This window comes from Balaenoptera borealis (assembly GCF_965194805.1).
Source record: "Balaenoptera borealis genome assembly, chromosome: 13".
Classification (NCBI taxonomy): domain Eukaryota; kingdom Metazoa; phylum Chordata; class Mammalia; order Artiodactyla; family Balaenopteridae; genus Balaenoptera; species Balaenoptera borealis.
This window is the reverse complement of record NC_138870.1, coordinates 60,973,129-60,985,826: the sequence shown is the minus strand read 5'-3', so window position 1 is coordinate 60,985,826 and position 12,698 is coordinate 60,973,129. Positions and strand designations below refer to the sequence as shown.

The following is a 12,698-nucleotide window of genomic DNA, read 5'->3' as shown; positions in this document are numbered from 1 at the left end:
CCAAACTGCACAGGACCTGTTTAGTACCAGTGTCTCTCACTAGCAGTAACCCAGCAAGATGGAGTTTTGTAAGATGGAGATGTCACATCCAAATGGGCTAAAAAGTAGTAACAGCCAAGGCAGGAGGGGAAGAACACCAAGAGGGAAATCCAAGAATGTCTTCCAAGATTTGGAGTGTATGGAGGGAGTATTTGGAGTGTAATGTAGCCATATTTGAAAAGAAAGGAGTTTTAGGCACAGAGTCAGTGGAACCAGTAAAATCACTGGAGAAAATGATTTACTCTTGCCAGATTGCATCTATACCTTTAGACAGACCTTGCATCTTCAGCAATAAAATCTCATCTCTGTTGGGCTTTTTTGCCTGGCTTGGTAATGTCCTGCTCCTATATGAAACCAGACTAGGAAATTCCCTCTCTCTAGTTGCAGATACATCCTGATACAACTGTCCTCACACATTTCAGGTATATCCTACTGAAAATATTAGGACCTATTACTGAGGAGGCAAATGATTCTTGCAGCCCAAATCCTCTGGGATTCTTAGTCATCATTTGGTGATTAATTACTTGCCTTGTCATCAATGGCAGTTTATGCCTCTATGATCTCATTTGCAAAAATCATATCATGAGCACCAACAATGTTCCAATATCTTCCTCAGTAATTGTCCGGAATGACTGAGCCTAGAGCCTATCAGTGGGATTCAGTAATCAATTTTTTCAGAAAGGATAAACTTTTGAAAATGATTTAGTCTAATTTGTGTAATAACATTTATTATTTTCTAATGAGAATGTCACGTGTCATGTTTAAAACTTTGTCAGAGTTATTCTGTTGTTATTGTTCAGGTTTGGATACTTTTGAACAAAAATTACCAAAAGGACATTGATTTTATTGGAGTCTTGGTTCTTTTTTTTTTGGTGGGGTATTCTAATAAAAAGTTAATCTCAATCTCTCTCTCAGAATATTTATCTAACCACAGGATAAGATGACAGACACATGGGAAAATAAGATTGATTTCTGCTTACCTACAACCCTATACAACTGCTTACAGAGGAAACACTTCCCTAAAGAGACCAGCATGCCATGAATGATTTACTATTTATAAGGTCAGTCATGGACTTGGAAAAATATATTCCTTATATTAATAATTTCCTAAAACATTCCTGATTCAGTTATGTGTATAATCTGTTTCAGTGATACTGGGAGTCAAAATAAATCTAAGGAAAGACTCTTGATGAGAATAACCATCTCAGATTTGGACCTGGTTATGAGGAACTCTTTATTAACTGGCCTTTTGATTACAGACAGACTGCACTAAGACTTCTCAGAGACTGCTGTTTGTGTCATCTCAAGAGGATAAATAAGCCTAACCAGGTATTTTCCTACTTGATTCATGAACTAGCTATCATGGAGAGAGGCCTATATATTTATATAAGTCCAATTCAGATTTTCTATGAATCACACTCTGGTGGGATCACTGCCACTCCAAAATTTCCTAATATTTATCAATGATGCCCTGGATTATTGGGCACTATAAACTGAAAATGTTGCCAAATTTACTAAATAGTATCAGGCTCTCTCTGCAGCTATCCTATCTTATGGTACTATTTTTCTGTTCTCATTTAGAACTATGAAAACAAAGTAGATACTAAATTAAATATATATAGTAGTAAAATTCTAATAAAATCTGAAGGAGAAAGGACTATTGACATTACTATTATCAATAACGGTCAAACATGTTTCATATCTAAAGCTAGAGAATCTAAAAACTGTAACTACTAGGTTCACTGGGGCAATTGAGGTAGTGTAATTAGATTGTCTCATAGAGAATGCTTGTAGACAGAATCCGTTGAATATTTTAGCTTTAACATCCACCAACTATGTGACAAGGATCAAGTTGGTAGGCCCTTCGAGATTCCAATTCCTCACCTATAAAATAAGGATAATGGTAGCAGCAACATCGCATGGTTGCTTTTCACTGCTCCTGACACACATTTAGTATTCAATAAATGTCCAATGTTCTCATTATGTTTTAATGATAATGATCTGTGTCAGGGGCTGCTAGTTGTCTACTAATGCTCAATCCCCTTGTTCTTCAGTTTTGGAACCCCTCGTTTTTAGCTCAACACATGGCTTTATGGAATAAAGACTACATTTCCCAACATCCTTTGCACTTAGGTATAGCATGTAAGAAAGTTATAAGGCCAATGGGAAATTTTTTTTTACTGCTTTATGTGTGACTTTCAGGATATGCCTTCAAAAGGAGGGAGCAGAGTCACAAAAGATCATCCCAGATAAAGAAGCATGAGAAGCTTGAGTCCATGTTTCTCATTTAGGAGTGTATATCTGAGCACTTCAATATCCTCTCGAAGCCGAGCCCCCATGTCTGAAGGTTCAAATTCACCATGTCTGTACAGTAGGGCCCATAAATGTGAACCTGAAAAACAGTCCACAGGTGATTCTTATATGAACATGTAGTTTAAGAACCACTGCTGTAGAGTCTCCACCAAGTCTCCTACATCTAGAATATGAAGACTAAGTGAATATCAATCAAACAGTATGTTGGAAACACTGCAAACTGAACAAGACTCAGACTATCCCTAAAACAGCCAAACAATGCCTGACCACAGAACACAGCATAAAAAGTTCCTGCTCATTTGTTCTTTCTACATGGTGAGCTATGTCCTTTAACTATGAAAAACTTTGTCTCTTAATCCATTTCCCATCCAGAACCTCAAAGTCTCTAATAATGTAGTCTAGATTTCCCTTAATTGCATTTGTGCGCACATTTATCTGAAGAAGTAAGTAGATATCAGTGAGTGAAAGGAGTCTTGATGAGCCCTCTGTCACCTCTTGAATACCTGCTCCAGGTTGGCTGCACACCTCCAGATGGAGTCATCTCCATAGCTTTCATATAGTCATCAATCACTATGTCATTCTTCTAGATCAGGGGTTCTCAATCAGGCGTGATTCTGCCAGGGCCCATTTGACAACGTCTGGAGACATTTGCAGTTGTCATGACTGGAGGGGCTACCAGCAACAACCGGGGAGAATCCAGGGATGCTGCTACACACCATATAATGCGCAGGACAGACCTCCACAACAAAATGTTATCCAATCCAAAATCAACAGTGCCAAAGGTTGAGAAACTGTTGCAAAGGGTGTTGAAAGAACCCCTTCCCCTACAGACATGTGGTTAGAATGCCCAAATACACAGTCTCTGAGAAGCAGCTCACATCTAGCTAGGACATAAGCTCTGTGAAGAAAGAGGCCATGCTTATTGTGCACAGCCCTGTGTCTGCCCTGTAGACATCCAATCTTAACATCTGTGAGCCAGTACAGCGTAGCAGTGAGGAGCATGGGCTCTGCAGTAAGACCACTTACCAAAAATTCCCTAAGGTAATTATTATGAAGATTAAATGAGCTAATCCATGTAAAGTTCTTAGAACAGTGTCTGACACATAATAAATGATTAATAAAATAATGTTATTTTAAAATAAAGTAATAAATAAGACAATTTGGTGAAGGAATGAATAATTTTATGATGCCCCAATAGTGCAGAAAATCTCTTCCATCTTTTCCATCTTTCAACCTCTATGTCCTTTTGTTACAACCCACCTTAAATCATATCCTGATAAGTAGTAGGAAATAACTTTATTTTTTAATATATGAACATAGATAATAGACATAGGATCTCCATGTCTTCAAATACCTTTCTTTCCCTGGTTTCCCGCCCCCCACCTCCGGGAGCAATTCCTCTATAAATCTAAGAAGATTCCATCTTCCCACATATGACAGTACCACAGAGGAATATCCCTCACACCCTTCTTCCTTCCTCTAATAACAAGCTTATAAGTCACTTGCACAGTGTTGGTAATCACAGGAAAAATAAATACCACAAATTTTTGCAACACTTTTTCACAGTGGCATTATGCTGGGATGTCAAGATGAAATAGCAGCGTTTCTTGTCTTCCCCCTCTGAATAATCCTCCTTGGCCTTTGAAAGCTATCTTTTTTAAGCTGCTGCCACAAAGGCTCCCATTTTACCCTCCTGTGCTCCTTCTCCATCCAGCCTACCTTAGCTTACTCACTAGCGAGACAGAAACTTAGCCTTGTCAGTATAGTTGCCGTGCATTGAACATCCTTATGTGCCCAGCACTGTGGTGGATGTTTCACTCCCATTGTCTCTTTTAAGTTTCTCAACAGTATTACCAGGCATGCATTTTTATTCCATTCATATCAGAGAATGTGGCTCTAGTTGAGATATCTGCCTCTAGTAAGTGATGGAATCCAAAATCTAACCCCCATCTGCTAAATACCAATTCTATTTTCACTATCCTTCTTGGCCCAACCTGTGCTTGACTCCGTTATGGCTTCCTGGAAAACACACATCATGTAATAGAATCCCTCCACTCTCGGCTGATGACTACCCCAAGCACTCGTTGTTCACACTGCCTGTCCCTAGGGCAGGGGTCCCCAACCCCCAGGCCACGGACTGGTACCAGTCTGTGGCCTGTTAGGAACCGGGCCGCACAGCAGGAGGTGAGCGGCGGGCTAGCGAGCCACGCTTCATCTGTATTTACAGCCGCTCCCCATCGCTCGCATTACCGCCTGAGCTCCGCCTCCTGTCAGATCAGTGGCAGCATTAGATCCTCATAGGAGCGCGAACCCTACTGTGAACTGCGCATGCGAGGGATCTAGGTTGCACGCTCTCTGTGAGAATCTAATGCCTGATGATCTGAGGTGGAGCTGAAGCGGTGATGCTAGCGCTGGGGAGTGGCTGCAAATACAGATTATCATTAGCGGAGAGGTTTCACTGCACAGAGACCATAATAAATCGACTGCTTGCAGACTCATATCAAAACCCTATCAGTGAGTGGCAAGTGAAAACAAGCTCAGGGCTCCCACTGATTCTGCATTATGGCGAGTTGTATAATTATTTCATTATATATTACAATGTAATAATAATAAAAGTGCACAATAAACGTTATGCACTTTATAAACGTAAATCATCCTGAAACTACCCACCCCTTGCCCCGGTCCATGGAAAAATTGTCTTCCACGAAACCGGTCCCTGTTGTGAAAAAGGTTGGGGACGACTGCCCTAGGGAAAGGGGAGGTAAAAGAACTGCTCTCACCATGAGCATTTCAGACATTTCCACGAGGTCCTTCTGATGAAATTTCTCATTGTTTAATGAATTACTGAAAAATAAATAAATAAGAACACTTCTCCATTCAGGAAAAGGGTTCCTGATTCAAATGATTGTTTTTTCCTCTCTGAAATGCTCGGAGACACATCTGCATCAATTCTAGGCATGTGTGGAGATAACCTAACTTTCAGCCTGACTTGCCATTTAAAAGATTTACATTTCATCAGAGAGACACATATAATAAATTTACCATATTAAAAAACAGAACACTGTATTTCTTCATTTTCTTTCTCTGGCATGACAGGCGTGTGTAGTGTTAAGTCAGAGGGGAAGAACACATGAAATGCCTCACTCTGGCCAAGCCTCCACCTGAACCTAGAACTGTATGGAGAAGAGGGAGAGAAAGTAAGAGAGGAGGGGAAAGAAAGCGAAGAGAAAAACGAAGAAGTAAAGACACAGTACTAAAGCACTGTCCTCTCAGTCAAGCAACCTGAAACCCTGAGGTTTTGTTTGATTACTTTTATTCCCTTGTCACTCAAATCAACACACTCAGCAAGACCTACTGATTTTTCCTTCAAGCGCATCTTATAACACCCATGCCTTGAATATTTACTGACTGACTGCTATGGGCAAGGAAATATGCTATATACCATGGAGTATATAGTATATACTAAACATATAATTTCTGTAAGCTGCCCAGAATATATACATATGTGTTGTGTGATTATACGTATAATACAGTATATGAGTGTGTTTTTTGCTGGCAAAGTTCTTATCCTCACAGATCTTGCAATCTCATAAGTAAAAAAAAGATGTGCAGAAAACAACATAATAAATTTATTAGGACAATGATCCAAAGAGAGTTATAATTAAAGGGCTATTACAGTTCAAAGAAGAGAAAGAATCTAGCTAGGGCAAGGCTTCGTGGCAGAAATGAAACCTAAAATTGCCTAGAAGAACAGTTAAGCTCTTGTGCTGGGGTAATTCTTTCTTGTCATACCAATATTCTTTAAAATCGTAATTCAGTAATTAAAGTACAGCACTTCATGGAGTTACATTTAAAAAAAAAAAAAAAGCTTCACTGCCATGTGAAAAAGACATAAGAACAGTCAATGCATTTGCCTTCACCAGGTCTAAAGCACCATTATCCACACTCAGCCAGGACCTTCTGGAGATGGGCTTTCAAAACTCCAGGCTTTCTTCCCTTCCAATGTATTTGGCATGCTTCTTCAAGATTAATATTTCTTAAACCTCACTTGTATCATGTCATTCCCTTATCCTTTGGGGATCCTGACTTCTTTCCATTTCCAATCTAAACTTGTCTTTCTGACCCCACTCCACCTATTTACTTTCCCTTCCTGTGACTCCACCTTTCATCTTCCCTGGGATCCAGCCCAGCTCAGGAGCTCAACTCCCTGGGTGTGTTGAGCTGCCACTGTGAGCCACGCAACCACGGGCCAGCTAGGTATTCACTCATTCAGTGCCTCATTTTCCTCATCTAGAAAATGCAACAGTTCTTGCCTCAAAACATTAAATGAAATATTAAACAGAACAGTGCCTGGCAGCTGCTAAGTACTCAATAAATGAAATATATATTTATCTGATGATTGCTGAAAGGATATACTTCTTCCCTTTCTTGATAATGTTATACTGGTTTTCCTTCGAGAAATTACCCCTCCCCAGATTCCATCTGCCCCTATGAAGGAATCCCAGAATCTACATCATACCTGGAGATGGGCACTCTATTCAGGCAAAACAAATTGCTCCCTCTCTCTCTCCTGGGAATTTGAGGACTGCAGCCAAAACATTCGGATGACAGCGCCCCAAGAAGATAGGTAATTTGTAATTATTGTCTAGATGCTCAAGTCTGTTCTTCCCAAGACATAATTATTTAATTCTTCCTGGTGAGCTGGCCAGGATCCCACCATTGATTTTCTCTTTTGCTTAAGTTTTCCTGAGTTGCTTTCAGATACTTACAACCAACTAAGTGATATATTAATCTTCTCACTCTGAAGAAAATCCCATGGTCATCCCTTCCTTAGACACTCTCTTCATCTCAGAAAGAAGGCTCTCTAATTTGCCTTTCACCTTCCCATATTCACCCCTCCCTCAAGTTCCAATACTCTTCAATAAGTATCTGTCCACATTGATCTCCTTCTCTGTTCTTCCTTGTCATCTAACATAGCACTGAATTTACCTTTCCTTTATAAAATACTGCCTTGTACCATCCAGTTTGTGGTAATGTGTTTATCTTGTCTAATCAACTGGCTCTTAAACCCTTTGGAAATGAAATCTATACCTTATACATTGGTTTACAGCAGTATTTAACCTGGTTGATTACTGTTTGCTTTTGATTAACTGATTGACTAACTGGCTGATTGATTAACTGCAAAAAGTTGAGAATTTTTCCTCTCTGTCACTCAAAGTCCTACATCTTTGTGAACTTCTTATGATTTCTGCCAGGTCTGTTCTCTCTTTGGTCATCTTAACTATGCCAGGATTTTCCAATTATCTCAGTTTAGTACTGAACACAGTTGCCTAATACAGATTTGTGAATGGATAAAGCAATGGTTTTCTATGGTTTTAAGAAATATGGTAAGAAATAAATACTTTTCAGTGGCATGTGAACAGTACATTTGGATAGTGATTGGTTTTAGGCATTCACCAATCCCCCCGCCCCCAATTAAACCTAATCAGAAAACAGCAGCATTTCACAGACCCAGCACGTTTCCTCCTGCCATCTGGTCTGAAAAGGAAGTCAAGAAACATTAGTAGGTGGCAGGGGCTAAAGACAGACAGTTCTATTAGTACTTGGATGTCTTCTTCCACTCTGAATATTCAGCTTTATATATCCAACTGAATACAAAGACCTTCCAGGAATAGTATTTGATTCTTCAGCAAAGAATTTTCCTCTTTGTTTCATGCAAGTTCCACCTCCAGAAATATTAATATATCTCGACCAAATACCCTAGTTAGTCTCTGAAATTTGACATCAGATCCTGTAAGAATCATTTGAATCTCAGTAACATCAACCTTTAGAATATAATTTAGTTTCATCATTTGTTTTATATCATGATTACCCAGAGATTTTTTCTCTGAACTGAAGCACATTTTATGTCTGAGACCAGATGCAAAAGTTTGGATACTCTTTTCGTGTCAGCCATGATCTAAGACTCTCCACTTGTTTGCCATACCTCCACTTACTTCCTGTTCCTAGATCTTCAGGAAAGTTGAGCTAGACCATCATGACAGCTTTAATCAAACAGGAAAACTGATCCTGGTCAGGTAAATAATGGACAAAAGGAACTGAGAGTCTTTTGGGAAAGGTGATAAGACATTTCGTATTATCCCCATGCTTCTACAGAAAACTCCTGATACGATCTGAAGCCCTCCCAAGCTCAAATCCTTTAATGCTTCCCTCTTCTTAAAGGATAAAATCAATGACATACAAATCTCTCCATGATGTGTCCCCTGCATAAATCTCCAACCTCATCTCTCACCACTTTCTTCCTCAATGTTACAAAATACTCTACCTCCCTTAGATTATAAAGGATTGGGCAAAACAGTTCTTTAAAGTAAAAGTCCTAAAGAACTAGAAGTAAAAAGAAAAAGTAAGATCAAAAATAACAGTAATAAATCTTAAGTTATAAGGAAAGTACACAGCAAAGAAAGGAAAAGCAAACTCTTTCAGATTAACAGATTATACGCTATTATGCTACTCTAGATATGCCAGGACCATATCTAAGAGGCAACTGGATTGGTGGCCTCCATTGCAACCACCCAAAATTTTAGCAGTAAGATTGAGGGAAAGAGGATCACCACCAAAATCATCTCCTTTCTCTCTACCAAGAGAGAATGGACCTGGTTACGCACGACGTGATCCATCACACACATCATCAAGTTTAAACATACTACAGCCATGAATACTCTACAATGACTAAACTGTTCTGTTTATTTTTATTTAAACCTTTTTCCTTCAGCCTCTATTAGCCTCTTCAATAGGTAGACTCTTAAACCTCAGGGCAGTAGATAAATCGTGGATTATGCAACAAAACCCATTATCATTCATCACTTAATCTACCATCAGCCCAGGCCAGCCACCAGGGGATGGAGATTTGCTGAGGCACACACCATTACACCAACATCCCAATGGGAACCTTGGAGCTGGATAGTTCTATAAGCTCCTCCACTAACTAAATTCTGCCTACTCAGTCCTCTCTCTCTTCCACTGTTGACACATCCCTCCAGCCTACCATTCTACCCTCTGTGTAAGTAATCTTCATTATCAACAGCTCTTAGCCTTTACACAAACCCCTGACTCCTGCTACTTCTACTCACATTCTCATCTATAGTTAGATCCTCTCTCACCCACCCTCAGAGCCAGAGAGGGATGAGCACTTTCCTGACTCTTCCACTGCTACTTTTATACCACGATTCCTCCACTTTTATGAAAAAACTCTCCTCTTTTGAAGTTAATGGAGTTCACTAATTCTCTTCCCCATCTAGGCCTCCAAGTGTGATACTCACACTTCAAAAGTCTGAAGGCTGCCTACAGCTTTCTTACTAACATTCTCAAGGATTCCCCCTCAATTGTTTTGATGTTTGTTCCAATACAGCCTCGTCGTTATTTTATCTCAGCTCCCTCCATGATTCTAAAGTCAATCCCCTTCATTCATCCAACTTTGCAATAACATTCCTCCAACTCAATTAAACTGCAGTTAAAATTCCTCCAACTCACTCTGAAATCTGAAACTTCCTTTCTATGACAGCTTTCTACCTCATCCACTTCATCACTCTACTCTGATTTTTTATTCTCATGGTGACTTCTATTCTTCATCTGTCCCAATCCATTTTCCATGACTATCACTCCCATTTTGGGTTCCCTTGCCTCTCTGGAAACCATGGCCTATACTTTCAACAATGTTTTCATTGTCACTCTAGATGTCGTACCCTGATTGCTGGCCATGTGTGTCTTGTCAGTCTCCCAGGTTGAATCTCCCACATCTGCTTTCTCTATTCCTATTCCTGGGTTCTTAAAACTTGCAGAAAGGTACAAAGGAGTGTTGGATATTTCCCCTACAAAGACAAACTACTAAACATCTGGTAGCTCTTCAGCTACTGTCTGGAAATGTTTTTTTGTTGTTGTTGTTCTCTTCTACAGATTCAGCACTCCTATATCTAAAAATCACTTGCACCAGGCTCTGCATACATGTATTTTCTCATCCTTTCCCTTAACTAGCAGTCTTAAGGACATAGTCTACAATCACTACATCCATTTGTCCACTCTACACTCACTCCTTAACAGAACCCATTGGCTCTATTCCTACCACACTAATGAAATTTAAGGAGGTTCATCAATTACATTTTTTTTCTTTTTAACTTCTCAAACTCCTTGACTCCAGTAAACTACTGACCTGGCCACATAGCCTGCTGACAAGAGTACAGATCTGACTGGATGACCCAAGCCTGCCTCAGGCATAGCCCTCATGCAGCAGAGGTGAGTTGGGCACCAAAATTCCATCACAGGCACCGAGGTGGCAGCCAGGGCCACCTAGCCAATAGCCCAGCTATCACCAGCCAATCAACAGCACTCAGAGACTTTCCTTTCTTGTTAGAGGGCAGAGACAATTGCTGGTCTTTCAGTTTATAAGAAACACCCCCATTTCTCCTCCCCTGTACTAGATCCTCCAGAGCCTCGACTCTGCACTGAATCCAGTTCCCTGTTTGGCAGTAAAACTTTACCTCTCAGTACTCAGCTCTCCTTAACAACATCTTCCAACAAAGTGCCTAAAAAGTGAAGATACCTCTATTGCAACATTCATTATTTTACATTCAATATTGGTCAAAATTACTTCTCATGAATTTTCACGCCCTATATATTAACCTAACCAAAAGGTTTTGGAAACTCCTGACACTGTGACTTCTCCGAAGGGAATTCACTTATTTAGATGTCCAATGGACTTTCACTGAGTACCTCTCATTTTCTATATACAATAGGGATGGCTGATCTTACAAAGATGGGTAAGGTATGGTGCCTGACTTCAAAGAGTTCACAGTCCAGAGGAGCAAAGAGGCCAGCAAGAAAGGACTATAAACAGAGAGATAATGACTTTAAGAGATAAGCGTACAAAGTCTTCTAAGAGTAGGGAGAAGGAGGATTATCTCTTCTAGGGATAGTCAAGAAGCCTCCACTTATACTCCTAAATAAATTGTAACCCAACTCTTCTGTCACTACTTCTTTTTCTTTCTCTATGGACCATTACTATATTTGTAATGCAATCGAAACAAAAGGACCCCTATTATTACCATGGACTTTTTTTAACTGGATTTTTTATCATGGATTTTTTAAGAGCTTAGAGTACATTAACCTACACTCTTCTACTCCTGTTAAAAAGAGACCTAAATTTTATTTCCAGTAGGAAACTACATTGAATAATCACATGTTTTAAGTGTGTATACACAATGTCACTAGAACCCTAGCATCAGAAATGTGCATCACATGTATGAGTGTGTATACTTTCCTGGGTATAGGTATATGTACACATACACCATCACTGTAAATTTTGTGTATCCTTCCTATTGTAGTCAGTCCACACATACAAAAAAAAACCTGAAAAATATGTTTATGGCACTAGCAGTTGCTTTTTGCTCAGCATCTCTCCTCTAGAAACTCCTGTTTTTATGGTAACGTATATTCCCATTCACAAGGTGAAGCAGAAGATGTCACGTTCCTGTGATGTGCATTCTCTAGACACAGTGACCAGAGATGATCATATGACTCAAACAAGGACCATCAATACACTCCCCATGAGTTTGGAAATTTATAAAGGTCAGTTTCCCTCTTGGGGCCTGCATGTCAATATGCAAAACTTGGGAACTTCTGACAGCAACATTCTACCACGTGACTCAAAGAACAGAGGAAGCCTGTCCACAGTGAGAGAGTAAAGCAAAGCAGAAGAAGCACTGACAAAGACCTGAAACAGGATTCCCAAGTTTCTCACAGCGCTCTAAGTTTCAGGTCCACCCCTCACCTGGAATTCTTTGAGATACTCTGACATTTTTCTTATAAATTTCCCTTTTTTGCTTAAGCTCAAATTGAATTTCTATCACCTGCTAATAAAAAAAATGCTGACTAATAGAATTCTATATAATCAGTTATATAATAGGAGGAACCTATCACTCAAGTAGTGTAGGTTGTGCATCCAAATGGCCAAAAAAAATGAAAACTCTCATTGGTTGTGATGACCAGTTCAGAATACATAGTGAATCTGGAGGACAGAAACTATAGAGGTGTTATTACCTTAAACATTAAAGTCGTTCTTGACTCTTTGCTCTTCTTCTTCCCCAATGTTTACTTTTTCCTATCTTTTATCCCTCACCAAGTCCTACCAATTCTTTCTTTTAAGTGCGTTTCATAACTACACCATCTCATACATTTAAATTATAATTACCCTAGTCCAGACTTTCTTAGCTAAATGGACCCCCATTTCCAGTCTCCTCATGTCCACATATTTTGCATGCTTCTCTCCAGCAGATTATAAAAATTATACATAT

At 39.6% G+C, this 12,698-nt stretch overlaps 1 protein-coding gene across 1 annotated transcript in view; it reads right to left on the bottom strand.

The window, feature by feature from the left end:
- The window catches only part of TRHDE (thyrotropin releasing hormone degrading enzyme), a 416,748-nt gene that overhangs the window by 379,609 nt on the left and 24,441 nt on the right, over positions 1 to 12,698 (bottom strand). The gene's annotated exons all lie outside the window — the stretch shown is intronic.